General features: G+C 37.5%; 1 pseudogene; it reads left to right on the top strand.

Annotated features, from left to right (window-relative positions):
* Nucleotides 1-17367: 17367 nt before the first annotated feature.
* Nucleotides 17368-17766, top strand: LOC149138085 (secreted RxLR effector protein 161 pseudogene; annotated as a pseudogene).
* Nucleotides 17767-25044: the final 7278 nt, after the last annotated feature.

The raw sequence follows: 25044 nt of genomic DNA, 5'->3' as shown, positions 1-25044 counted from the left end.
ATGCATTGTTGGCATTATGGAGAAGGAGATCTTGGAAATAGCTGCAATATGTCTCTGTCTCCTTCATGATGGATTTCTGGTTACAAATCTGGAGAAGCTTGAGCATAGGGGGAGCATACCCTTTGCTCTTGATGTCAAAGGGGGAGAATGATGAAGCTGAAGCTTATGTGGTTGCCATCAAGTCCAAAGGGGGAGTTTGTTGGCATTATGTTTCAGGTGTTGTCCTTGATGGCAAACTCTTTCAGGTGGTAAATCAAGAAGGACGCAGGAAATATGTTCAGCAAATGCGTCCCCGCAAGTCTACCATACAGAACCCGCGTCCAGGGACGCTGGCCAGCCGTTCAGAAGGTGCGTCCGCCCAGTGCACACATTTCAAGGTAGAGAAAAGCTCGTGGGGGCTTCTTGTGTGGTATCTAGCCGACGGTTGTGTGTTTCTATGGTGTCGGCTCGTGGTATTGTTCCACGCTTTGGGGAGAAGCTTGCCTATATAAAGCAAAGGAGTTCATTTGGATTAATCATCATCTTGGTTGATCATCTCTTGGTGAGATCTAGTCCATATCTTTAAGGGTAAATCTTCTAATGGACTACGATCTATATGGCGCATGATCAGATCTGTGGATCTGAGTGTTTGGGTTGGTTCTGAAGTCCTCTTATCTTCTATATCTAAAGGGACGCAGATTCAGTGAAGGGAAAGTGCGCCGGGACGCAGTACAGTAAAGGATCAGGTGCGTCTCTGTAGCGAAGGACGCGGCGCGACTGTGGTATTGGGTGCGTCTCTGAAGCGAAAGACGCGGCGCGATAGTGTTGATGTGTGCGTCGGTCGCAGACAAGCAAAAAGGAACAGTGCGTCGGCACGCAGAACAGCATAAGGTATACTGCGTCCAGTCGCAGGCCACAGAAAGAAAATATGCGTCCCTGTCTTAAGATGATCTGTTGACTGTATATTTCTGTTCATAAGGTGTTCTGGGTTGTTTCTGTAATTACTGATCTGATATCTATAGTAGACTGTATCTGTTGTATACTTGTTGATCATTTGATTCTTCATGAAAAGAAGTAGGGGGTTGTAGCTCCCTTCCAGGAGAAGTCTGGAAAACGAGAAAGAGTTGTAGCTCTTTGCAGGTTGCAGCCTGCGTGCTGGTAAAGGACTGCACCAGTACAAAATCATTGTAAAAAGAAATTCTTGAAAGAAGATAGAGACATTATTGCAGCAGGTGGTTTTTCTCCCGCATTGGGTTTCCACCTTACATCTTGTGTTCTTTGGTGTGACTGTCTATTTTCTTTATTCATGCTCATTGTTTTATGGTACTGATATGCAAGAATATTTCAAAAGATCAAATAAGGAAGATTTGGTAAATTGCTAGATAATACTGATTCACCCCCCTCTCAGTATTATTTCCAACAATATATATATATATTATATAAAATCCACTCCCAAAATTGCTCTCAACTTGGGAGCTTTTGAAAATTTCACTCCTAACTCTTGCTTCCACTCCCACTTCCTGCTTCTACTTCCACATCCCGCTTCTACTCTCGCTCCTAAGCAACCTTGCTCTAGAGCATACATGCATCACATTACTAATACCTCTACAGTCTATGTCTAATGTGTGTGTTAATATTTTTTACCTGTTGCTCAACTAGTGATCCTCCCAATGATGGGGCAGTAGAGAATAGAACAGATATGGCACCTTCACCCTTTCCTTACATTAGTAATGAGCAGATTGAATGCAAGTGAAGGAGACAGGAATACCAACTATTTCTTGGTAGAGGGTACATGCATGCCATAGGAGATAGTGAAATATACTATTTTTTGGAAGAGGGTGCATGCATGCTAAGGGCGCGCATGCCACACCTTCAGTTAATTCAGGTTTAGATGTTGTTTCAAATTTAGCAAATTTAGTTTTGGATGGAGTTTTTCTATTATTAGAGCTTTTATTTTTTTCATTTTAGAATGCATGCTCTATTCTTCCTAAGATGGTGTAGATCCTTAGTCAATTATAATACTTATGCATGAGAAATTCCCATCTTAGGTAGAGGACTCATATCTCAAGGAATGGATGCATGCTTGCATGCTCTAGTTCATCTTTTGATGGAGACACACTTACTTGGAACTCTTACCATGCAACTATGGTGCACTAGGTGATCAGGTTAGGGCTATGATTTGACAAAGTCCAACCATATAGGATTTTTCATGTGTCTATATTCATTGTACTTTCTCTCCTCTTCCTATTCTATAAGCGAGATGAAAGGTGTGCGATTGTGTTGGTTCTCAAGGTTTTGTTTTGAAATGTTGTAGTGTGGCTTTTCCAATATTCAATAGAAGATAGATGTAATTGAGAGTTCAAATCTACGTATTTTCCATTCAAATTTTCAGTAGTACATATTTGTAAATCAACCAACTTATATCTACCTCTTTTTTATTGAAACTTTCAAGTTTTCAGCTACCTAGTATTTAGGTTATTATTTCTAGGTGCGGAATCTACTTACCATTGTTAATGAAAATAAAGGGATATAAATATAAAGGGGTATGAAAAATATTAATGAAAAAATGGATACCTATAGTATCTAGTGAAAGTAGGGACTTTTTAAATTGGGAAAGTGTATTAGGTTCGTATTGGTAAAGGGTTAAATATAGTGATTTTTAGAGGTATCTTCCAATATGCAGTCAAATTAAGGGTATTGTTTAGTATGCGACGAAAGCACGTGTTATGTTAGAGGCTCATTGAGTGAAGCCCCCATGAGCTACCAGGACTCTATGAATGGAAGGGAAAAATTACCAAATTGGGAATTCTTATGGTCTGATTTGTTACAAGAAGAAATCAGAAAAGATACTAGAGATGGAGGTTCATCCAAGGGAAAGGATGAAGAGAATTTTGCATTGGTTGGGAAGGGAAGAATGGAAAAGGGAAGAAATCTCAAACCAAACCAGATTCCAACCAAGGGAGCAAGAAGAAATACTTTTCCAAAATAAAATGCTTCAATTTTCATGAATTCAAGCATTGTACTACAAAGTGTCCACACAAAAAGTATAGCAAGAAGAACTTAGGAGGAGGAGCAGGTGAAATAGTGGCTTCACAGTTCGAGTTATACTTCACCCTAATCACATCCATGGTCAACACTATGATGGGGAATGTGTGGTACTTTGACTCAGGTGCCTCATTCCACATGATAGGGCATAGAGGGGTTTTTAGTGACTTGGAGGAGAAATATCTCTAGATGCATATTGATCTTGGGGACAATGGAAGGTACAGTGCTACCGAGATTGGTACAGTAACCTTTAAGAGGGAGTAAGGATCCCCTTTTCACCTCAAAGATGTCATGTTTATACCAGGCTTGGAGAAGAACCTCATATTTGTAGTAGTTTTGGAAGACCATGGCTATAATGTGATATTCAGTAAAGGGAAATCCTTTCTAAGAAAAATAGCTACTGGGCAAGTGAAGCAAATTGGGGTTCATGTCAGGAACATGTACAAACTTGGTGTTGAAGATTTTGTTGTATTAAGCAGTAAGGCTGAGAAATTGTAGAGTCATGATGTTCGTGAAATCTCGCACAAAGACTTTGTCATTTGCACTATGGCACCCTTAAAATTATGCAGCAAATAACCACTGGCCTCCCTAAAATATCACTTGAGCATCATGATGTCTGCAAGAGTTGTACCTTGGGGAAGTATGTAAAATCCACATTCCATGACTAAGACAACAAAATAAAGGCAATCTTCGATAGAGTCCACTCTGATGTTTGTGGACCCCTCTCAATAGCCTCCACTACCAGACATAAATACTATGTTATTTTTATTGATGATTTCTCAAGAAAGTGTTGGATCTTCTTCAAGTGGAAGAAAGATGAGACATTCTCAAAATTTGTAGAATTTAAGGCACTATTTGAGAAAGGGACTAGAAAGAAGGAGAAGGCTCTTAGGAGTGACAATGGAGGGGAGTAGGTTTCAAATGAATTTAAGGAATTTTGTACCAAAGAAGGAATTTGAAGAGAATTGGCAACTCCTCACTACCCACAACAGAATGGGGTAGTTAAGAGAAATATATGGGGCATTGTGGGAGCTATAATAGCTATGCTACATGACCAAGTCATGTCACTACATTTATGGGCAGAGGCATGTAACAAAGCAATTTACTTGTATAATCAAATTCCTCATCATATTCTTGATATGATTACACCAGAGGAGGCTTTCTCAAGGAGAAAGCCAAATGTGTTTCATTTCAAAAATTTTGGAACCTTCGTTTACTACCATGGCTCCAAAGATTCGAGGAAGAAACTTGAGCCGACAATAGAGTTGGGGATTTTTTGTGGGTTACATCAAAACTCTAAACAATTACCGAGTGTACTTACCTTCCATCATAATGAAATTTGTGTGAAGGGATGTAAATTTTGATGAGGAGAAAGCAATGAGATGCTCTCTTGAGAGGGAGTTTCAAATCCCACCAAAAGAGGAGCTTTTAGCTCCAAAGAAGGAGCCTCAAGAATTTGTGGAGAAGCCACAAATGGAGGAGCAGAGATGATGCATAGTGGAGACATCCACTCAAGTAGAACCATCCAGAGAAGGTAGAAAAATAACGAGAGAAGATGAAAGTATTGTGCAGGTTGCGAGGGAGAATGTGGGAGCTCCTTCAAATTTGTGCAAGAAAAGGAGGTCACCTGAGAGGTACACTAGATACATGGATCTAATGATTGACCTTATAGAGACTGAGCCATCTTCTTTTGAGGAAGAAATTGAGAAGCCAGTTTGGGTTGATGCCATGGTGGAAGAATATGAATCCATCATGAAGAACAATGTTTGGGAAGTGGTCCCAAGATCGACAAATAAATTAGTTATGGGTCTGAGATGGATCTTCAAGGTTAAGCATGGAGCAAACATAAGCATGAAGAAATATAAGGCCAAATTTGTGGCCAAAGGATTCTCTCAAGTTAAGGGAATTGAGTATGAGGAAACCTTTATTTGTTGTTTTCAGTTTTGGCTTGAGTATGTGATCCTTCTTGAATTAGTTGGATAAAATGTCAGACATGCACAACAAGCTAACAAAAGTTTTCATGCTACAAATGGAATAGAAAATGAGGATTGAGGTTATAAGTAAGTGTCATTTTCTAAGTTTGGTAACGCATATCTTTTTTGCGGTGACTTATGTTGCCCTTTGTTGAACTGAATTTTCTCACCCTTGAGTTTCTCTTGGAAAAGGCTTCCCCACATATACTTGCTTCATTAGCTCCTAGCAGTAAGGTGAGTGTCCTTTTCTTTATTTCCTGTGTGAGGGGGTTGGTTGTGTGTTTAATATATAGTTTCTCCCTTTTTGAGAAACCAAAATTTGTTGGTTCGTACAGTCACCAATTGTTGACACTATTAATCGTCGTTTTCATATTTTTCAATATAACTACAAAATAAGAACACCCCTACCTTTTAAACAACCAATAAAATTATGTCTAAATGAATAATTGACCATCTATTGACCTAATACTAAGAGGGAGGGAGTCCTCCACTTAAAAACATTGTTGCTCAAGTGGTGAAGTTCAACCATAAAATTGTCCACTGTCGTGTTTAATATTAAGAATAATTGTTTGATGACTACTATTTGTTGTACATATGTTATTATTCCAAAAACCAAATGATGAAGTGGTGATCACAGTTTCTGCCTATATACATAAGTCTAATATTGGTAAAGCGTTGTTGAAGGAAGAACAATGTTTTTAAAGGTTTATTGCATCATGATTAAAAGGAATAATTTTTTATGTGAAATACGATTCCACACACTTTGATGAGGTGGCATTGCGTGAAATAGTTGGAAGCATAGTTTAAGGTGGTGTAAATACGTCGATAGTTTTGGAAATGAAATGATGTGAGATTAAATGTCTCTCCCTGTCATTCGATCAACGACCATTGTGATAGTGTTTGACGATCAACAACATATGTGAATCTAGATTTCTTTTGCCAAGGTTTTAGTAAAATCTCAGTGTTTTGCTTATTAATTTGGGAATTTCATTGTGTCTGATTGTCACTAAGTTGAGTTAGAAACCCTAGTCATCATGGCATGTTGAGAAAGAAACGAGTGTGGCCGAAACGCATAGTTGGTGAACATTTGGCATCTTGGCAACTGGAAGGCGTTGTAACATGTTAGTATATTCGACACTTATGGTTATTTTCAGATGGCTATTTGTTACATGGTTGTTTACATGTGTTTCCCCTCCGTCTTATTCATTCCGTTCAAAATTTCATGCACAACAAGTTAAATTGACAAGCCTATGTTCATTTGATTAAAAATACATGACAACCGTTACCTTTGTCAATGTCATTTAGCTCACTCTGTATATAGTCATATTTTCACCTTGTAGACTTTGTCTCAACTACCTATGTAAAATAAATAACATTTTGTTGATTCCTGGCTTAAAGCATACCATTCTTCTTCGTTTTCCCTTTCGAATAGTTATGCCATCGTCAAGTCAAAGGTTGTTTTTGTTATGGCTCCATGCGGTTATTGTTATAAGAATCAATCTTGATCCCTTTGGAAATTATCATAACCCAACAAAAGATTCCATATTATACCAAATGAATAAGTTCAATTCAAATGAGCCCAATATGGATATGATATGCACCTGTTCAAATTCTGACAATTATAATTATTCAAAATCTCGAGGAACCTAATGATTTTGAAGCCCTCAAAGGGTTATCATTATGTTTGAAAGTTATATTCTGGGTACATATGAATGAAGTCTAGCCTGAAAATATCGTTGGGTTTCTGATTCAATTTTATATCCTAGCCACCTGTACATTATTATGCTTGCAATTGTGAAGTCAAAACCCTCCATCGTGCACCTTTGTGTACTTTCTCATGTTTTTGTTGAACTTACACATGTTTTATAATTTGTTTGACAAATTCTATCACGAAATTGTAAAGGGGATGAGATCATTGTCGTGTCAGATTTGGTATCATGCATTGGCTAATGATTTTTCTTGGCAGCTACAAGTTTCTTCTCTAGAGGTTCAGGAAGACGAGGTAGGGGAAGAGGCAACAGGCCATTGGGAATTTTGCAACAAGTTAGAAATAGAAGTATTTTGTTTTCAATACACTTTAATGCATATTCTGATGAATTCAGGTAGCTGGCTACTACAGGGCATCTTTACCTAGGTCCTCCACCTGCAATTAGCCAGCCACCTTTGTCTAATGAACCTCACCAATCTGCTTTGTGTCATGTTGACAGTGTTGGACCCTCCAACATGTCAGGGGATCTCCCCATAAGAAGTCCCAACTAGACCTTAGACTGTTTGGTGTAGGAGTCCCAACAGTCGATCGTACGGTATCACCTTGACCACGATTGCGTGTAGAGGCAAGTAAGATGTTCTTGTTGGTATAAAGGGTGTGACATGTGCAGCAAGCCAAGGAAGGTGCATGAACGGTTCTAACACACAGAAAGTGAGGTGAGTGCGCCCCTTGGAAACCTGTGAAAGCACGCAGCTAAGAAGGGAACACACGCGCAAAGATACATCACAAACTGGAAAGCACGTAAGCTAACAATCTAAAGTGATGGTTAAACCAACAACACATCTCAGTAAGATCCATACATGCATGCATAAGAAAACCAATACATATATCATTAGAGTAAATAAGATAGTTGAAATACAATAACAAAATATGCATGAAACGTGTTGGCTCTGTTATATTTCGAAGTGAAAGTTCCAATCATACAGTACAACCATGACCAACCATTAGTCCCGATAGCGGAACATTATAGTCACCGCCACCTACTCCTCCAAAGAGTTGTACTAGCTCTACACTATGTAGAGGCCAAGGCTTGTGACAATACTGTCCAAGATTTCTCTAAGATACTCCTATCGGAAGCTTGGCTGACGAAAAGCCTATACAATGAGTTATGAGGTGCTATAAATAGCAAAGGGTGGGGTGATCCTTGACATTCCCCTTTGTGACTGTTCACCTACCCTCATGACTCTTTAAATACTCTATGATTGTTACATTCAACTATCGACACTTCAACTTCCACTTTACAAGATGTTACATGCAATCTTCACATGTACCCATGTGAGACAAAATGGCTTGAGCAAGCCATGAAAGACATCACTAAGACTCGAACAACTGTGGGAAGACCAACTCTTCGACATCCTCATGATGGTTGATGGTGGCGAACTAATTCCAAGCTTGGGCATCCGTGATGGTGTCCGCGTGCTCAAAGGTGACATCTTGTTGAAAGCGAAATCTTGCCTCCGTTGCATCCAGGTGCATTGATATGGCTCCTTTGTCCAACTCATCTGATAACATGTGCATCATCGTCTTGAGTGCAACTAGACTAGTAACATATTGATGCATAGTGTCTGTGCTGATCTCCAAGTATGTGCTGGTGACCATGCACATCAACTTGTCGAAATACATGTTCATCTCCAGTCGAACTTCCTTCTTGTCTTCGCTTCGGTGAGTGTGGCAGATGGGTGGGATTGCATGCATGCGCACAATGACATTCATGCTCCTGAATACCCTTGCATGCGATCGACAACACTTCTCACCCTGTCTGCTCCATGACGACTGTTGGATTGGTCCGTAACTTGTATGGGCGTAGTTTCATCAGTATGTGCATGTTGTGCCTGTTCCCGAAGTAACTCCTTATGTTGTTTGTGTAGCCCGTGTTCTTCCTTGATTTTCTTCTTCAGCACCTGTAACTCCTTTTATGTTTCTCTCTCTACCTTTTCACGATCCTCCTGTCGCATCGTCACCTCATAGCCTCAGTCTCCAAAGCTGCTTCCATCACAAGTGGATTTGCTTAAGCTTGTAACTTGTTTCCGCCTCTGCGCTATCAACAACCTTCCTCTTACATTTGTCGCTTCCATTTCATCTTGATATCCTTGTCCATGAACAACTTGATGTCTTCATAGATAGGGAAGTTCATGGACACTTGATCGACTGCATCCCTAGTTGCGCTCCCAACAGTGTCTTTGACTTTGCTCTCATGGAAGCTGATGTACCTATGCTGCTAAGAGGCAAATGAACACCTATGATATCTGGAGACATAGCAACACTCATGACAAGAAATCTATCAGTCGAGAACCAAAACAAATTGGGGGACTGCCATGCAACATACCTATGTGATTGTTTGTGAAGATTGCACAATTTTCGTGGGAGGCTGGGAGATTGGCTGCCAAAACTGCGTAAGGCACAGTCCGGGCTATCGAGAGGCTGATTGATTGATGGAACTGCGTAATGCACAATCTAGCCTGGCTTGCTGAGGACTGAAACTGCGCAATGCGTAATTTCAGTCAATAAAGACATGCAAACCTATAAACTGCATTGTGCAGTTTTTGGGGCGAGCAAGGCACTGCCTCCAAGAATTGTGCAATGCAAGCCTGAAGGTCATTACTGGGCCAGACTTGCGCAATTTTTGGAGGGAACGTAGAGCCTTCACTTCCAGAAATGCGCAATGCTAGCCAGGCAAGGCAACCTAGACCCGTCGACGAGCAACTGAGAACATGAGAAGTTTGAATCCATGGTGATACTAAGTGTAAACAAGAGTGAATGATCATGAATGAAAATAGCAAGTGCAGGATTCAGAAAATGGGAAAACATGCATGTGTGTGAAACAAGTCTCTGCAACGTCGACCGTCAGTTCAAAAATAGTGTCATGCATGCGACAACAATGAGATGCGAACGAAAACTGAAATGGTTCTTCTACAAGCTAACATACATCAAAACGACAACAAGAGCTCATTGAAATCAAGCAGACAACACTCACACGAAGCGAAACACAAAAAGCAACAGAAATGTAGCGCAAGACATGAAAAGCAGACTTACCCTGAAACAACTAAGCTAAAAGTGTCGTAGAATCCTAGATGTAATGTGGGATGCCAGAGCTACAAGGTTGATGTGAGGAATGAGACTTGCAGCGTCCGGTTGATGAGTTTTGATAAGATTGAGCTTATGACACGAATGCCACAAATCTAGGAAAAAGTGACACTTGGTGAGAGGTTTCTAAGATGAGCTTTGCATGTAACCTCCAGCTGGTAAAAATAGATCCCTAGATCTAGGAATGCCTTTTGCATGCTGCTTTTTTCTATTTCAGGAAGAGCAACCCATGCATGAGAATCAATTTTTCTCGATCCTGGAGGGAACTGGCCAACCTAAAGGCACATGCGACAGGGTGCTTGACTGAGAGAGGGATTTGCGCGATTTCTAAGAGGAACTGTGTTGGCTGTCCTAAAGGGATTGCGGAAGTTTTTGGAGGAGAAGGTGAGTGCTTCCCAGAATTGCACAATTTCTGGGAGGAGTTGCGTTGTTGGGCCAGATTGCGTAGTTCTCACTGGGAAGGCTGCTTGACATGATTTCACAATTTCTAAGCCCAAACAGCTTCTAGTCAGATTTGTGCAATTTCTGGAGGGAAGGTTGTGTTGGGTGCAGGAATTGCGCCTGAGCAAACTCCACAACACTTAATTGTCAACTCGAGGGTTTCGTAACCTTAGAGACAAAGTGAAGATAATGCTAGAAATGGTATGAACTTTTCCTATCTCTAGTCCTACTTCTTAAAGGAAATTCTTTGCAAAATCAGACAGAAAAAAATCGGAAAGGTAATTAACACCAAAGCAACTCTAGTGCTAGAATGTAAAAGAAAATTTGCATGTAAATCAAGTAAAGAAATTCCACACAATGGAAACAATCTTAAATGTTGAAATGAAATGCTATGCTCATATTCAGATGGATGGCTAACAGCCTGACAAGTGGGCCCTTGCAGAATTCTATCTTCCTTCTGATCTTCCTTCCTCATAAACAACCTGTCCTTGCACTGTTACAATATGCTTGCACTAGTGCAGGTACAGTATCTCTATGCAAAAGTATATGTGACCTCCCTTATTGAAGACTTATGTCTTAGTGAAGGTTCTCTAATCCTAAGGGCTTAGAGCACTCTGTTTCTGTGACAAGAGACCAGCTCTTGCACCAAATCAAAGCTTCCTCCACCTAGTTTCCAAATTACTTTCAAAAAGACTGAAACATGTGCTAGAAAATAATTGCAATTGTAACTGAAATTCTGAAGTAAATTATCTGTGAAAAAGGAAATGCTTCAATTCATTAAACCTTGCAAAGGAAATAAACTTCATGAAATAAAAGCATTTCAAAAGAATCAAACAATAGTCTAAGTGTTTTGCATGTGTTATCTAACTTTATTAATCCATTCAAAGATGCTTATGTTCTTTTCAAGTATAATATGTTTATGATGATTTTTATGCAACTGCTTCCAGATCCTATTAAAGATGTACTTTTAATACCGAAGACAGTTACTAAATTAATGATTCATTCACTTGAGTAATAACTGGAAACAATATGTCAGTTAGGGACAACATCATTCCTCATATTAAGGATTGTAAAACATCGAAAGAAACATGGGATGTTCTCAAAAGCTTGAATGAAACATCTAATACTAACTGGATTTTGTTCTTGAAGTCCAAGCTTTTGTCAATTAAAATGGAGGCTAATGAAAGTATAAGCAATTTCATTTCCCGTGTCAAAGAGCTAAGTGATAAGTTAGGAGACATTGGTGAAAAGGTGTCCAATACTGACTTGGTAATCATCACATTAATTGGTTTAGTGCAATATTATCAAATTTTTGTTTCAAGTCATTCAACTAGAGAGAAGCCTCCTATTTTTTATGAAATGACAGGTATTCTTCTATAAGAGGAAGAGAGGATGAAGGACTTCAATTTGGGATCAAACAATTTGGATTTGGCATTGGTAGCCAAGGGTAAGCATCCATACAAAGACAATCCATGGGACAAAAGAAAAGGAGGAAAGTTTCAAGCAAAGCAGAAAGGTATGGCATAATCTAAATTTCCAGTTCATGATAAGAGAAATGATGATTGTTACTATTGTGGCAAACCTGGACATCATGCTAAAGATTGATATAAAAGGAAATATAATGAGTCTAAACAGATAAACAGAAGGCATAATGGGAATTTTGTGGACAAAGACACCTCAACCAATGATGGATTTAAAAATCTCAAATTGTTTGTTTCTGATGCTGCATTGTCTGCTGAGACTGATGATGTGAATGCTTGGTTCATTGATTCTAGTGCATCACTCCAAGATATGCTGCTCTCTAAGTTAGATCTGCGGCTATTTCTTCAAATCTACTGCTCTCCAAGTTAGATCTGTGGCTCTATTGAGATATAGAGGGGCTCTCCAGATTTGCGGCTCTCCAAGTTGTAGATCTGCCCATTCTGTAGCTTTTTTTCTGCAATCTTCTATACTCAGCAGGAGAGCATTCTCCAGATGGCTCCCAGCTTCGCGAAAATAGTTGTTGGCTTAGTGTCGTCCGCCTCAAGGGGGCAAGCTCCTGCCCATATCGTCAGTGAAGCCACAACTCCCACTGTCCAGGTGGTCCAGGCCTCACTCGATGAGGCTTTGAAGTTCTCTGAAAGTGCCCTAATCTTCCGATTCAATGGTTTTTGGCCGTGACTGACAGCGCTCCACAATTGGATCTCAGAGGTATGGAAGCCTCTAATTCCTGATGCAATTAATATCTACCCCTGTGCTAGGGGTTTCTTTATAGTAGATTTTGAAAACCCTGAAAGCAGTCAATGTATTCTAGATTCCAACCCTTGGTTTTGGGAAAAATCAGGCCTATTCATGAGGCCATGGAACCCATCATTCGATTCCTCAAAAACAATGATAACCTCAGCACCAGTTTGGGTGAGATTGCCAAACCTACCCTTACATCTCTGGAATTTCTCTTCACTAAAAGCCATTGGAAATGCAATTGGGAAATTTTACTGCAGGTGCCCAGAAATAGAAGAATATGCCAGAACCACCTATGCACGCATCTATGCGGAAATGGACTTTAGCATCGGATTCCCAACTGAAATACACCTAACAAGTAAAGACTATGTGTGGAACCAGAAACTTGATTATGAAAGTGTCCTCTTCAGATGTCGATCCTGCTTTGAGACAGGCCACCTAGCCAAAAATTTCCCAAAAGCCTCCCAGAAAAATTCTGCTAGAAAAAATCACCACAGATCTACATGGTGGGAAGGAGCACAAAAGGAACACTACACTGTCATCAAAGAAGAATACTCTCCAGAAAACTCTGAATCACAAGAAATCAGACAAGAAAGAAACAACTCTCAAGACAAGCGGGGGGAAAGCCCCGCCCAAAAACAAAAGAGTGAACTCGACAATCCCTCAAGTTATGAGGGTTCGAATACCGCACAAAATAAATCTCCATTTAATAGCAAAGCAGATCTCCTAGACCAAACTTGTTCTCCAACTATCTTCAAAAGGACGAACACAATAGATCGCGAAGCTAAGACACCAATGTCCAAAGAATCAGAAGAGATGAAGGAGATGCAAGATAAAGAAAGTTGGAAGACTGTAGAGAAAAAAAAAAAAAAAAGCTACAGCACCAATCTTGCCAAGAAAGACAAGGAGCCAGACAATTAGAAACTAAGAAAGAAAATTATAGGTCCGATAGATCAATTTGGTCTCAGTGGACGGTAACCATCATCATCATCATCATCATCATCAATAAGGTTTGGTTTTATGAATATCATGAGAACATTGATGGAACATGGGTTTATATAGGATATAATAGATCCCTTCAAGTTCAAGGATATGGAATAATAGGTGTGATGTTTCCTAATGGAAAAGAGAGACAGATCCATGATGTGATGTATGTTCCTGGTATAAAAAAGAATTTCATTTTTGTTTCTACTATTACTGATCAAGATCTAAAGGTGGAATTTGTCAAATCACAGTGTGTTGTTAAAGATATCTAGGATTGCTACAAGGTTATTGCCACAGGTACTAGAGTTGGAGGATTTTATAAGTTGAATGTGACCAGGACAGGACATCAAGCAATGGCATCTACAACAATGTCAACAGAAAAGTTATGGCATCAAAGGTATGAACATTTAAATCACAATGATTTAATGTTACTTCAAAGGAAAACAATGGTTGAAGGTCTTCCTGTTATGAAGAATAATCATGTTGAATGTGAAGCATGTGCACTTGGCAAGCAACATAGAGAGGAATTTTATATACATGAAGAAAAAAGGCAAAGAGAAGTATTTGAATTAATTCATACTGATGTATGTGGACCTATGAAAACTAGATCTCTTGGAAGAGCATTGTGCTTTCTTATTTTTGCTGATGATAGATCTAGATACACTTGGGTCTATTTCATAAGAAATAAAAGTGATGTTTTTGAATACTTTAAGGAATTCAAAAACATGGTGGAAAAACAAATTGGGAAATACATCAAAATTCTCAGATCTGATCAGGGGGGAGAATACAAATCAAGAGCTTTTAATCAATATTGAAAAATTCATGGGATTCTACAACAATTTATAGTGCCTCATACACCTCAGCAAAATGGAGTTGTTGAGAGGAAAAATACTAGTGGAATGTGCATGGAGCATGCTTCAAGGTAAAAATATCTCTAATGGTTTTTGGGCTGAAGCCATTAATACTGTTGTTTATTCGAAAAATAGGAGTCCAACCAAAATTTTAGATCTAAAAACACCTTTTGAAGCATTTTATGGATTATTGAATTTAGGCTTCTGTGATCCATATCAAGTAAGAGAAGGATCTTCGGCGAAAATCACATAGCGATAATTTTGTCGACGCGTTTCGAACCAACGAGTGTGGTTCATCATCAGGACAAGTTGAATGAGCAGATCTTGCTATGCATTATAAATAGATCGGGCAAAATATCCAAGTAACGGCTAGAATAATGACAGCTTGATTTGACCGAGAAACGGCTAGTTAGACCAATATATATATATATATATATATATATATATATATATATATATATATATATATATATATATATATAGATAGATATTTTCCAAATCAGTTAATTTGGTTATTAATTTTCTTATTAAAATAAACGTAAATTGACAATTTTATAAATATATATTAAAATAAGTGAGCTAATATACTATAATCATAAAATAATCGAGTAATTAAAAATAGATAATGGTTAACTATATTTTAATTATACTTTAAATAAAATATCAGATAAAGGGAGATTTAAATCTTAAAGTAAATTAATTATAAATCAACGAGGTTATATAAATATTAGTTAGTTGTATAAGTTAAAAATAGAATATTCTATAAATAGTTAATTCTATTTTAAAATATATATAAATAAATAAATAAGTTTCATATTCATAGTCAAAGAGAATCCTGATAAAAATATTTACTTAATAGTTTATTAAGGGTAAACATTAGTATATTAGTTAAAAAATAAAATAAAATAAAATATTAATTTTAATTTAAGAATCAAAGAGTTTGAAAAAAATAAAAAAATAAATAAAAATATTAATTATAATTTAAGAATTAAAGAGCTTGAAAAAAATAATAAATAAAATAAATTTATTAATTAAAATTGAAATAAATTAAAAAATTAGAAATTAAAAATTAAAAAAAAAATAAAAAATAAAAAATAAAATGAATAAATAAATAAAAATATTAATTTTAAAAAATAATAATAATAATAATAATATAATTTTAGTTTAAGAATCAAAGAGCTTGGAAAAAAAAAAAAACACTCAAGGGAGAAAACGATTAGGAGGAGAGGGTTGGAACCCAGCGACTACTGATCTTCCAGCCATCCTCTCTATTGAGATTGTTTGGCCTTTTTTCAATCTCAAGGGCTTCCCTAAATTTCCGGTGATGGAATTGCGACACTCTAGCAATCACACTAGCTTCTTCGATGCAGACATGGTGATTGGTTTTCTCCACATGCTCTGCTAAAGCGAAAGTCTTGGTTCTCATATGCTTGAGGTCCGTTGCATGCTCACTAATCCTTTGGTTAATGGAGCGACTAGTCTCACCAATATAGGGGGTCCCACATGAACAAGGAATAATATAAACACCTTTCATGTCCTTGAGGTCGATAGGATCCTTCACAGATCTGAGGGACTTACGAATGGTGTTAAGAGGTCTAAAGGTTGTGGGGACATTGTGCTTCTTAAGAATCCCCGCAATCCTATCCGTGGTCCCTTGAACATACGGAAGATGGACCCTAGGAATCCAATCCTTAGGTTCTCTTCTAGATAACGAATTATTAGGTTCTCTTATGGATATAAACCAAAAGTGAATCATTTAAGAGTTTTTGGATGCAAGGCGTTTGCACATATTCCAAAAGATGAAAGAAGAAAACTTGATGCAAAATCAATTAAGTGCACATTCATTGGTTATTGTGATGATCAAAAGGCATACAAGTTGTTTGATCCTACTTCACATAGATTGCTTGCAAGTAGGGATGTGGTGTTTCATGAAAATGTAGATGAAGGTGATAAAATGAATAACCCAGGTGTACGTAATGATATTGATGATTATGTCAAAATAGAAGCATGTTGTGAACAGGAACAGGAACAGGTACAACAATAGGTACAAGTTCAAGAGCAGGAAGCATCCAACAGTCATGACACTCCAAGAAGAGAATAAGAGACTCCACAAAGCAGGAAGAAGGATGAAAGCAGTAAAACTCTAAGGAGGTCATCACGTCAAATTCATCCAGCTATAAGGTATAAATATTATGCATTAATGTCTCATGTAATGAATGTTGTAGAACCCTAAAGTTATGAAGAAGCTAAAGAGTATAAAGAATGGAGAGATGCAATGAATGAGGAATACAACTCTATAATGAAGAATGACACATGGGAATTAACACAATTGCCCAAAGATAAAGTTCCCATAGGATGAAAATGGTTGTTCAAACCAAAGTTTAATGTTGATGGCAGTATTGATAAGTATAAAGCTATATTGGTTGCAAAAGGCTATTCACAATAAGAAGGCATTGATTATGAAGATACCTTTGCACCCATAGCTAAATTAAATACAATTAGAATCATGATTGCATTAGCTACAAAACAAAATTGGAAACTGCATCAGTTAGATGTCAAATCTGCTTTCTTGAATGGTGAATTAAAAGAAGAAGTATCTTTGGTTCAACCTGAATGGTTTGTAAAGCAGGGACAAGAGCGTCTTGTTTGCAGGTTAAAGAAAGCTTTGTATGGTTTGAAACAAGCACCAAGATCTTGGTATGTGAAAATTGATTCATTCTTTTATGGCAAAGGGTTTGTGAGAAGCAAAAGTGATCCTAACTTGTACATCAAGAGAGATGAAGATGGGAATATTGCCTTGATATCTTTGTATGTTGATGATATTATCATAATAGGCAATGCACTCAGGTTGATTGAAGAAATTAAAATTCAGTTGTCACAGGTATTTGAAATGAAGGATCTTGGTGAATTGCATTATTGTTTGGGTCTTGAAATTTGGAGGGAATCTGGTAAGACAATCATCACACAAAGAAAATATGCAAAGACAATCCTTGAAAGATTTCATATGTTTGAATGCAAACCAATGTCTACTCCTTTGGAACAGAATGCCAAGTTGTACAGTGATGATGGATCTAAAGAAGTGAATGGAACTTTGTATCATCAATTGGTGGGAATTTTGAACTACCTCACCACTACCAGGCCAGATATAGCATATTATGTCAGCATCCTTAGTCAATTTATGGCTAAGCCTTGTGAAAGCCATTGGAAAGTAGCAAAGAAAGTCCTTCAATATTTGAAGGGAACACTTTATTTTGGTATTTTGTATATTGATGAATCTGATGTTGAGTTGGCAGGTTTTTCTTATTCAGATTGGGCTGGAAATCCTGATGATAGAAGATCAATCTCTGGATATGCATTCAATTTAGGATTGGGGGTCATATCATGGAGCAGCAAGAAACAACCAATTTTGTCATCCACATAAGCTGAATACAAAGCTTTGACCAATGCAACTTGTGAAGCTATTTGGTTGAGGATTCTTGAAGATGTTGGAGAAAAACAAAGAGGACCAACAAGCATCAAATGTGACAACCAGAGTTCCATGAAGCTGGAAAATAATCCAATTTATCACGCAAGAACAAAACATATTGAAGTCCAACATCCTTTTGTAAGAGAATATATACAAGTAAATGAGATTCATTTAGTGTATTGTAATAAAGGAATCCACAAAACTAGAAAATGCATTCTACAAGAAATTGATTTTGTGGTTGGTGGAAATTTCACTAGCACCACAGGAAATTTATTAAGTCACTGAAATTTCACCAGTTAATGGAATTGAAATGAGTAGTGATTGGGTTATTACCTTTTTCCACTAACTCGATTATGGGAAGAGTCAACATAATCTATCTCTCACACATTGTCCAAGGTGATGGCTTCAAATTGGGGAAATTCCAATTGGTAGAAAACAGAGTAATCATTTCTATAGCTTATTGTGGGTTTAAACAAAAGTATGCTCTCTTCTCCAAAGCCTTACTCTTCAATTTCACAACTATAAAATTTCCATCGCTTTGTTGCAACCATACACTGTGAAATTTTGAAGGAAAACCTTTGATATGATCCTCTAACACTCAAACGATTTATACATTCAACTGAAAATTTAAACATAGTTTCCAACTCATCAAGCAAAACACAATAATCAGATTTACAATAGGGTTGATCGTAGAATAGATTCAACTCTATTATTTCTACAATAAATCACTCAAATCATAAAATTGAATACACAAAGATCATTCACTCAATTTTACTCATTAAGGCTCATGAAGAAATTCACAATCTTAGTCCCATGGGAAATGTTAGCACTTATAAATTTTCTCTTGGTTGTAGGAGAGAAATTCACAAGGTAACATTTTCACTCCAACTTGTAGATTAAAGACTAGCCCCTTCAATCCAGAGAGGGCTCTCTCTGACCTTTACATTGTGGCTAGATATTTAGATAACTTGTGTTGATGTAGGGTTTGGTTGGGCCAGAAATAAATATCTCATTGGGAGATGGAGTCAAATAGCTAGGGTTTAGATAGGTTTGCCAAGATAACTGGTTGTCTGATCATAATTGATAAAGGCAAGGTGGATAGCAGATCCTAGACCTTTGCCATTTGTTGTGGATGGATGAATAAAAAGAAGAACAATCCACTCCAATAGGGAATACATAGTGAATCCTATTGTAGCTTTAGAGGATCAAGATGGGAACCTTTGAAAACTTAACTTAGAGCATAAAAATAGAGATGAATTCTGAATTAATTTATATTTTCCAAACATTCAGAAGGAATGCATTTATGAGATTATTAAAGGAGAAATTGAAAAACACATAGAACATACATACTAAAACCAACTATTGCATGGATATTTATATCATTGGTTAGAATCTACTGATCTTGGCAAATGAAATAATTAAAGTATTCAACACACAAACAATGACTATATTTAAAAAAAAAACCAACCCTTTCTTCATACTCTTGATGAAATATATAGAAAATAAAATAGAGCTCAACTCCCCGAAGTATGGTAGCAATAATTACAAAATATTTACATAATATTTGAAAGTTTAATTAACAAAAAACACAAAAACCCTATCATCTTAGCTACTCAAATCCCTGATTTGATACATAATCCCTAGTCAAAACAGAGCATAAGGTTTCAATACGCTCCTGCTGCTAACATCCTAGAACAATAATGAGGTGTATGTTACAAGATAGGATGTAGAACGATTTTTTACTTTACAGGCTTTATCTATGAAGCTAAACTCGTGTTCCCTTCTTGTAGCCAACTAATGCATGAACCAAGAAATGATGCTAAAACTGTGTAACTATCTACCTCCTTTGTTGCTTGCTTTCCTCATGTTGACTTGTACTCCTTAAGCCACAAAAATATATGATATCTTACCACAACATACTCATAAATAATTATTGATTGATGATTAACCAAAAGTAAGCCAAAATGTTAAATATCCATTAGGGTTTGGTGCAACAAAATTAGGGTCTATGCTATACTCTGCCCCTGAAGTCAACTGACCAATTTCTTATGTCTTTTGCAACTAGAGCAAGGATATCCAACTTATATTGACTCCTTTTCACCCTTCTCGTTAAGTTTTGTGGACCTTTATCAACTTTTAGGGTTTTGCCTTTGTTCTTATCAACATACTTTGTTTTCCTCTAGCTTTTTCTACTCTTTGAAGTCTGCTCTCTTTTTCTCCTTCATGAAGGATGATAACTATTTCTTTGAACTTAGGATTCATTCTAGATTTGAAATTCAACCTGAGTTTCTTAGTAGGACTAGTGTGAGGTCTTTTTCCCTGAACCCTAACCTCTATCTCGACTTCCTCATCCTTTGTTTCAACTTTCGGTTTTCCCTTTTTGCTTGTTGAGATTTTTTGTTTTGTTTCTTCCTCCTCTACCATAATTCTCTGTTGGCCTGTTTGGCTTCTAATCCTCCCTTCCTAAATTTCAACATATGGAATCTTCACAAGGATCTCCTCATGTTTTTCAACTTGGGGTTGGATAAATTCTCCTTTGGTCTCATGAGCTAAAACTTGAGAAGGAACTCTGTTTTGGCCTCTTTTGGAATCCCCACTTCACAGGTGAAGAAAAGTTGGACAATTCTAAGTGTAACAACCCATTGAGGTTTCAGTTTTCTTTGGAGGACCCCTGCATCCCAATCTTGATTTTCATAGTCTTCTTTTAAGAAGAAATTTAAATCCACATTCAACAACCTCTGCTTCTTAAACCATATTTCACCTTCTGCTGGAAAACTCATTGCTTCAACAATAGTCTCCTCCGTGACAACGAACTGTAATGTCCTGATTCTAGTCGTGTTTCCATTGAAGGATAAGATCAAATCATGGCACCAACGAAGGTTATAGCCATTAAAATGTTGAAAGAATGGTTCCCAACCTGCATCTCTGAAAAGATCAAGCATTTCAGGGTACACTTCGAAGTACATGCCATTAGGTTCAAACCTCTTCACATGGCCAGACCAACCCATTTTGAAATACGCAAGACATAAAAACACCTTTACTGACATTGAAATACCCTAACACAGGATTCCAATACTATTAGCAACATTTCTGAACTCAAAAACAACAAATCTGGGTTTGCTGGAAAAGTTGGTTTTAAGAAAAACAGGGCAAACTAGGGTTTGATCTTACATGATTCAAATGGGCTCAAAAATGATAGCAAATGTCATATCATGTTGGAGGAGGACCAATATTTAATAAGCCACCACTTGGGAGCTCAAAAAATATGGATTAACAGGTCAGACAATGAGTTTTAATTTTTTCGACAAGCGCTACGAAAATATTTTGTAGTGTTGCACCATGAAAACATTTCATAGCGCCACTCGATTTTTTACTATAGGTCAAATCACTTAGTAAAATTTCGTAAAGAATTAGGGTTAGGTAAAAGAGTTTTAATGTCACATTTCCCTAGCCTTAGCGAAATTTATAATAAATACAACGCCCCCCTTTACATGATTATGACTTGCAAAAATATAGACTAACACCATTGACTTGAAATAAAGGTGTAAACCTGATGCTAACAGGAAAGATGAAGATAAAAATAACACAATATCAAATTTATTTTATTTCATTATTGTGTCAAATCTCTACAAAGCCCCCTTCCCTTTTATTTCCTTATTATGTCGAATCTCTCCAAATCCCTGTAGTACAAACTTTAGAGAAATCTCGTATAGATTTTTGAACTCGCCTTACATCCAATATATTAGGATCTCAACAATCCAATAAAATTAGGAGACCAATTGACCATTTAAATCTACAATCGAAATACAATTTTAGCTAATACATAATGAAGAGGTCGAATCTCTTTTATTTTTAACTAATCTAGCTCAACAAAATAGTAAAAAAACTTCAAATATTTCGCTCCCAAAAACATATTTTGACTTTCTAGAATTCTGAGCTGTCTAATGCCTCAAAGCCCCTACATGAGTTCACCTATTCAATTTCCTGTGAGCTTGGTCACTTATCTTTTGTTCAACTATGCATTGTCCAAGTATGTGGCGAGTTATAAAGGAATCTAGTGGAGTTTGGAAGGGTGGTCGGTGCTAATGAAAAATTCAAAGATTTCACTACCAAAAACATATTTTGACGTTCTAGAAGTCTGTGTTGGCTAATGGCCCAATGCCCCTGCATCAATTCAACTATTTAATTTCTTGTGAGCTTGGTTGCTTATCTTTTCTTCACCTATGCATTTTCTAAGTAGATGGCAAGTTATAAAGGAATATGGTGGAATTTAGAAGGGTGGTCGGTGCTACTAAAGAAAAGAGGGACTATAATGATGAAATCTTTGAACATAGAAGGCCAAAAATATCCAATGCGCAAGATTTTTTGGGCGATGGAAAAAACTGACATATGACTACAACATGCTCCAGAGTGACAATCATTTAATTTTTTTTCAACTTCATCATTTGATCTGGATCTTGTGGGGAGGCCCCCAAGATCTAAAAAAATGAAATGCTAGAAGAAAAGAGGAGAACACATAATAATAATAAAAAACCCATAAAGAAACCTTTTATTAAAATAGAGAATAAAGGTAAAAGCTACATTGTGGTGGACAATCTGTCCTTTTACAAAATGCAACCTGTTACTTATAGCCTTTTTTTTTACAATACCACAGGTAAATTCCATGGGTGGGTAAATACCATGGGTGGATGTCACTTACAATACCATGGGTAAATTCCATGAGTGTGTTATCACTCAAGAAAAAAATTTCAAAGCTGAAATTGTCTAGGTGATTTCGTAGCGCATAATTCCTATTTTGCACTGGCTGCGCTACGAAATTGGGGAATTGTTCAAATCCATAGCCAATATTTCACAGCTGTCTCCTATGGATTCTGTAGGAATATCTGACTCAACATGTCACAGTGCTGGATCTTATCATCAATATACAAATAATACTGCTGTTGTAATGAGGCACATAATGAAGGATTGGGATGCATTTTCATCTTTTGTCTTGGCAATACTTGGAAGTTCCCATCAGGGATCATTGAGAGCTCAAAAAGCCATTAATGAGCTCTTTCTTGTGTTTAACATACGTTATACTGGAATACCGAGTATCAAATATCGATTTCCTGGGGAGGCATCTGGAAATTCTGATTGCATGAATTTGATCACTCAAATAAGATCCCTCATCAGTGATATGCATAGTGTGAATTGGCGATATAACCTGATGGCACATAGAATGCTTTTGCTGCTGGCACTTCCTTCACGTAATAATTTTGATTTGCCATCAAAGACAAGGGAGGAAATTGCTTGTCACTTTTTATTGCTTCTCAATAGCCATCTTCCTCCAGTAAGGGTGCTTGCGGCTGCATCCCTTGTTCTTCTTCTGCAAGCATCCCCTAACAGGAAATCAGTTAGTGACAACATGTTGCATTCTGAATTGTCAAATGCAATTGCTAGTTCTTCCTTTAAGGGTGTTTTGAATCCAATCATTCAGGAAGAAGGTTTTGTCAATGACATGCTGAATGGTTTATCTTATGATCATGTTTTTCCTGATGCAAACAACCCAAACAGCCAGGCAATGACTATGTCCCACAGTATTCGAGATAAATCGGTGAATGGATGGTTGGAAGCTTTTTATGCTCCATGGCCACGCTCAAGAAACTGGATTGACCTCTTAAAAGGAGAAGCATTTGTACCTGTTTTTTCCAAGTTATTTAAATGTCTTGTTAAAGAGTGTGGAGAAACAGTACTCCAATCCTTGCAGAGCCCTTTAGAAGAGTTGGTTGTGAAGGAAGAAAAGGGAAAGCAGTGCCTTGCTTCGGAGGTTTTGGCTGGAGTTTTGCATTCTGATGTGAGCTATGTTTTAGAGGCCTGGGACAATTGGCTATGTGCTGTGGTACGGACAGGACTACGCACATCAACTGTCGAAACAGCTGCTGAGTGGGCTGCCTGTGTGCGATTTGCAGTTACTGGAAAAGGAAGGGATGGGAAAACTATACCATTGTTGCGGCAAAAAATTATGGATTGCCTTGCTGAACCATTACCTAGTACAGTTCCAACTCGCATGGTGGCTAAAAGGTTTGATCTTCTATGTGCGACTTTAGTAGAGGTACGAGAATCTGTTGGGACTACTCTTAGTGTTTTGAGCTTAAACATTCGTCTTTCCTCATCTTTCGGGGGTCAAATATCTGATCCAATCAGAAGACTTGATTGGAGTGCACTTCTTGTTGAAAAAGCTTCCTCTTTCACAAAAAAGATTCATAGTGCCAACCAATCTACTGTGATTGATGGGCAGTTGGTTTCTTCTGATGATAACAATGGTGAAGGCAACTCTGAGCAGCAAGAGGATATAAAATGGATGGAAACTGTGTTCTATGAAGACTTCAGAAACAGGGTACATACAGAGGCGTCTTGTGAAAGCTATGGAGGATATCATGGTTAAATATGACGGGACTGTCAGGAACTCACTCGGTGATGACCCCATGAGTATTGAAGCACAGAAGAATGCCACTCTGTTTTTCAACATTCTGCTTCGAAATACATTTGCTAGTAAACGTGTGCTGAAGGAGTACCACCTTACAAGGGAAGCATTTGAATGGGTAATTGGTGAGATAGAATCTCGTTTTCTACAGTCCTTAGTTGCTCCAGGTGAGATGATTGGCTGTGTTGCAGCGCAATCCATTGGTGAACCAGCTACTCAGATGACGCTGAATACGTTTCATCGATTTGATAAGTTTAATTTGAAGTATAACCCCTGTGGACAAAGTAGACTCAGAGAAATTTTCCTAAAGCAAGACAATCTCATTCAAGGTCGTTTTCTTGCTGAGCTGACAAAACAAGTATTGTCTGATCTAGAGGCAAGTAAATACCTCAGGGCAAAGACAAGCTGTTTAAACAATTCAGCAGTTTCGTAGCGTGCTACGAAACTGCTGTAGGTGGTGTTTTCAACGCAAAAAGACAGTTTGGTGATATGTGCGGGAATTTTCAAAAGGAAACACCTAAAGGACATCAAAGGGACCAGATGAAGCCATCACAACCATTCAGATCAAGACAGCTGTACTTTTAAAAAGGTGGAATGCTTTAACTCAAATTTGAAGTTTTTGTTATAAAGCCACTTTATTACCGGTCATAGGGTATGGAATAAGTTGCATACGAGGAGTTTTGGCTTGCACACCTGTCCATCAATGAAGCCTCCAACACATCAGGAACATGGTGGTCTCCTATATTTTGGGGTTATTAAAGGGGCTAAAA

The sequence above is a fragment of the Pinus tabuliformis genome, chromosome X (assembly GCF_031772625.1).
Source record: "Pinus tabuliformis cultivar Carrire ecotype Pingquan chromosome X, CPIR1, whole genome shotgun sequence".
NCBI lineage: Eukaryota > Viridiplantae > Streptophyta > Pinopsida > Pinales > Pinaceae > Pinus > Pinus tabuliformis.
The sequence above is the reverse complement of the archived record's forward strand: the minus strand, read 5'-3'. Positions and strand labels throughout refer to the sequence as shown.